The sequence below is a fragment of the Balaenoptera acutorostrata genome, chromosome 15 (genome assembly GCF_949987535.1).
Source record: "Balaenoptera acutorostrata chromosome 15, mBalAcu1.1, whole genome shotgun sequence".
NCBI classification, from domain to species: Eukaryota; Metazoa; Chordata; class Mammalia; order Artiodactyla; family Balaenopteridae; genus Balaenoptera; species Balaenoptera acutorostrata.
This window is the reverse complement of record NC_080078.1, coordinates 73,482,354-73,487,599: the sequence shown is the minus strand read 5'-3', so window position 1 is coordinate 73,487,599 and position 5,246 is coordinate 73,482,354. Positions and strand designations below refer to the sequence as shown.

The 5,246-nt window shown below is 42.0% G+C and overlaps 1 non-coding gene across 1 annotated transcript; it reads right to left on the bottom strand.

Annotated features, from left to right (window-relative positions):
• Nucleotides 1–2,293: 2,293 nt before the first annotated feature.
• On the bottom strand, nt 2,294–2,412 carry LOC114235421 (5S ribosomal RNA). The gene has a single exon (XR_003621601.2). It is a non-coding gene; the product is annotated as a 5S ribosomal RNA (ribosomal RNA).
• Nucleotides 2,413–5,246: the final 2,834 nt, after the last annotated feature.

The window sequence follows — 5,246 nt, the reverse complement described above, 5'->3', positions numbered from 1 at the left end:
AGCCATAAATAAATAAATAAATAAATAAAAATTTAAAAAAAAAAAAAAATCCAAGAAAAGATGCCTTGAAAAGGGTAAGAAGTACAGTTTCGCTTTACCCATGTCACCCCTCTCCCAAAGTGGCATAGCTCAGTGCCAAGAAAGACACCCCTGGGACTTCCCTGGTGGCACAGTGGTTAAGAATCCGCCTGCCAATGCAGGGGACACGGGTTCGAGCCCTGGTCCAGGAAGATCCCACATGTCGCAGAGCAACTAAGCCTGTGCATAACAACTACTGAGCCTGCACTCTAGAGCCCACATGCCACACCTACTGAAGCCCATGCGCCTAGAGCCCGTGCTCTGCAACAAGAGAAGCCACGGCGATGAGGAGCCCGTGCACTTCGTTGTGACGAAGAGTAGCCCCCACTCCCCGCAACTAGAGAAAGCCCACGTGCAGCAACGAAGACCCAATGCAGTCAAAAATAATAATAAATAAATAAATACAACTAAAATGATTAAAAAAATAAAAAACAAAGACCCCCCCCCCCGAGCCAACAATTTCTCCCACGGGGAAAAGTAAGAGCAGAATGAGCGTACAGCTTCTCAGCCTCACAGGATGTTGCCCACTTCTGCTTCACCCCACCCAGATCACTGAGAGGATCAGCGTGGCCGAATAGTCTGGAGGGAGCTAGGAGCCCAGCAAATGGTCAGGAGCTCAGATCAACCACTGCACAGATCTCAAAAACCATCAACAGATGCTACTATACTAAGAGGCCTACCCATGAACCCCAAGTGATGCCTCACCTGCAGCCACCCCCAGTTGGCCAATGCACACCTGCAGCATTCCAACATGTCCCTGCAACAAGACATGCAAGCCTCCACAGACAGTGCACACACACTCCCCCAGATGGCACACACAAATCCCCATGGACAGCACATAGATATTGGCTGCCAGCTCAACTCTGCAGGACTGAGAGGAAGAATATAACCTTGAACACTTCAGGGCACTGCCCTGGGGAAAATAAGTGGGAAGCTCTTAGCACCCATCCTGACTTTGCAGGATTGAGAGAAGGCAAAAAAAAAAAATCTTAAGACTTCTCCCTTAAAAAGAGAACAAAAGGGACTTCCCTGGTGGCGCAGTGGTTGAGAATCAGCCTGCCAATGCAGGGGACACAGGTTCAAGCCCTGGTCCAGGAAGATCCCTCATGCCGCAGAGCAACTAAGCCCGTGCACCACAACTACTGAGCCTGCGCTCTAGAGCCCGCAAGCCACAACTACTGAAGCCCCCATGCCACAACTACTGAAGCCCACATGCCTAGAGCCAGTGCTCTGCAACAAGAGAAGCCCACGCACCACAACGAAGAGTAGCCCCTGCTCACTGCAACTAGAGAAAAGCCCACACACAGCAACAAAGACCCAATGCAGCCAAAAATAAATAAATAAATAATTTTTTTTTTAAAAAAGAGAGAGAACAAAAGGTGTAGGGCAGATGCATCCATAGAAAAAGCTTAAGAGACCCCAAAAATCTCTAGCTGGACTGACTGGTGAAGGTCTTTCTCTCCTAAGGTAGTCAGTAAAGACTGGAGGAAAGGACTGCTTCTTCAAATGTGAAGACAGCAGTACAAGACACATGAAGAATCAAGGAAACAAAGCATCACCAAAGGAACAACATAAAGCTCCAGTGACTGACCCTAAAAGGTAGAGATCTATGAATTTCCTTACAAAGAAGTTTAAGTTATCATCTTAAAGAAGTTCAGTGAGCTACAAGAGACCTCAGATACACAACTAAACAAAATCAGGAAAACAATACATGAACAAAATGAGACGTTCAACAAAGAAACTGAACCAGGGAATTTGATCGAAAGCTTCAACAGCAGACTCAGCCAAGCAGAAGAAAGAATCAATGAACTCAAAGATGCATCATTTGAAACTAGCCAGTCAGTGAAACAAAAGGAAAAAAGAATGAGAAAGAGTGAAGAACACCTGCGTGAACTATAAGACAGCAACAAGAAAAAAAAATATGTGCATTATGTGAATCCCAGAAGGTGCAGAGAAAGAGAAAGGGGCAGAAAGATTATCTGAAGAATTAAGGACAGAAAACTTCCCAAATCTTTGGAGGCAAATGAACATCCATATCCATAAAACCCAAAGAATCCAAAATAGGCTGAATATGAAGTGATCTTCAATGTGACAGATTATAATCAAATTGTCCGAAGTCAAAGATAGAGGGAATTTTTTAAAGCAGCAAGAGAAAAGCCACTCATCACATACAGTGGAATCCCCATAAGATTACAAGAGGATTTTTTTTTTTTTAAGGCTACAGCACCCGGTATTCCCAGGTGGTCTCCCATCCAAGTACTAACCAGGCCCGACCCTGCTTAGCTTCCGAGATCAGATGAGATCGGGCGCGTTCAGGGTGGTATGGCCGTAGACCAAGAGGATTTCTTAACAAAACCATGAAGGCCAAAAGATAGTGGGATGATATATTCAAAGTGCTGAAAGGAAAAAAAAAACCTGTCAACAAAGAATACTCTACGCAACAAAGCTGTCCTTCAGAAGTGAATGAGAGAAAAAGACTTTCCTAAACAAATAAAAGCTGAAGGAGTTCATTACAACTAGATCTGCCTTACAAGAAATGCTAAAGGGAATTCTCCAAGTTGAAATGAAGGATGCTAAGTAGCAACATGAAAACATAGGAAAGCATAAAACTTACTGGTAAAGGTAAGTATATAGTAAAATTCAGAATACTCTAATACTGTAATGGTGGTGCATAAATCATTTTTAATGCTAGCATAAAAGTTAAAAGACTAAAGTATTTGAATAACCATAGCTACAATAATTTGTTAATGAGTACATATTATAAAAAGATGTAAATAATGACATCAGTAACATAAAATGGGGGGAGAGTAAAGGTGTAAAATTTTTGTATATGATCAAAATTAAGTTGGTATCAGTTTAAAATACACTGTCATATTCCTGATGAACATAAATGCAAAAGTTCTCAACAAAGTACTAACAAAGTGAATTCAACAGATTATTTAAAAGATCAGGGGCTTCGCTGGTGGCATAGTGGTTAAGAATCCGCCTGCCAATACAAGGGACATGGGTTCGAGCCCTGGTCCGGGAAGATTCCACATGTCGCAGAGTAACTAAGCCCGTGCACCACAACTACCGAGCCTGTGTTCTAGAGCCCATGAGCCACAACTACTGAGTCCATGCACCACAACTACTGAAGCCCGTGTGCCTAGAGCCCGTGTTCCGCAACAAGAGAAGCCACCACAATGAGAAGCCCGCGCACCGCAATGAAGAGTAGCCCCCACTCGCCGCAACTAAAAGAAATCCTGCGCACATCAACAAAGACCCAACGCAGCCAAAAATAAAGAAAGAAATAAAGAAATTTATTAAAAATAAATAAATAAAAGATCATACACCATGTTCAAGTGGGATTTATCAATGGGATGCAAGGATAGTTTAATATATATGAATCAATCAATGTGATTCGCCACATCAACAGAATGTAGGATTAAAGTCTTATGACCATCCCAATAGATGCAGGAAAAACCATCTCACAAAATTCAACATCCTTTCATGATAAAAGCTCTAAACAAATTAGGTATAGAAAAAATGTACCTTAACATAATAAAGGCCATATATGACAAGCCCACAGCTAAAATCAGTCAATGATGAAAAGCTGAAAGCTTTTCCTCTTAAGATCAGGAAAAAGAAAAGGATGCCCACTGTCACCACTTCTATTTAACATAATACAAGCATAACTTGTTTTTTTGTGCTTCACTTTATTGCGCTTTGCATATATTGCATATTTTACAAATTGAAGCTTTGTGGTAACTCTGCATCAAGCAAGTTTATCAGCACCATTTTTCCAACAGCATTTGCTCACTTCATGTCTCTGTGTCACATTTTGGCAATTCTCACAATATTTTAAACTTTTTCATTATTATTATATTTGTTATGGTGATCTGTGATCAGTGATCTTTGTTGTTACTATTGCAAAAAGATTACAACTTGCTGAAGACTTGGATGATGGTTAGCATTTTTTAGCAATAAAGTATTTTTTAACTAAGGAATGTACATTGTCTTTTTAAACATAATGCACACTTAACAGATTACAGTATAGCATAAATATAACTTTTATATGCACTGGGAACCAAAAATTTTGTGTGACTTTTATTGTAATATTCACTTTATTGTGGTGACTTTCATTGCAATATTCACTTTATTGTGGTGGTCTGGAACCGAACCTAAAATATCTCCAAGTTATGCTTGTACTGGAAGTCCTAGCCAGAGCAATTAGGCAAGAAAAATAAATAAATAAAAGGTATCTCAGTTGGAAAGGAAGAAGTAAAATTGAATCTGTTTGCAGATGGCATAATTGTATATGTAGAATACGCTAAAGACACAACAACCAAAAAACCTGTTAGAAACTAATAAACAAGGCTAAGATATTAGGTTAAGATTGTAGAGCTTGATCCTGTAAGCCAGGGACTGCCAACCCAACAGAGCATCCAAATTGCCTGGGCTCCAACTTTGTGGACTCTGGTCCAACCGGTCTGGGTCCCTCAGCTTCTAATGAGAAGCCAAGGTTAAGGACCTGGGCTGGGGCATCAAGAAGAAAGTCAGAAAGATTTTCAAGCAGGGGAGGGACATGATCCCATCTTCTTTTGTTTTTTTACTATTTATTTATTTATTTATTTGGCTGTATCGGGTCTTAGTTGCAACACACGGAATCTTCAGTGCAGCTTTCGGGATCTTTTGCTGCGGCACTCAAGGGCTCTTCGTCGTGGCGCATGGGCTTCTCTCTAGTGTGCAGGCTCCAGAGCGCTTGGGCTCACTGGTTTAGGCACGCAGGCACTAGAGCGCAGGCTTAGTTGCCCCGTGGCATGTGGGATCTTAGTTCCCCAACCAGGGATCCAACCCACGTCTACTGCATTGGAAGGCGGATTCTCAACCACTGGACCACCAGGGAAGTCCCCATGATCCCATCTTCAAATCTAACTCTATGCAGGGAATGAGGCCAGATGGAAGCAAGGAGTGAATGGGATGGCAGAAAGGGGGCAAATCAAGAGATCCAGGCTCCCATTGAATGCAGGACAGGAGGGAAACAGTGTTGGGGTTCAGTTATGAGGAAGGTGACTTGTGGTTACAGCATAAATAACTGCATACTCGCATACTGTGCATACTCGCCACACAACTCACTCCTTCCAACATACACAAATGTACACACACACACACACACACACACATACACA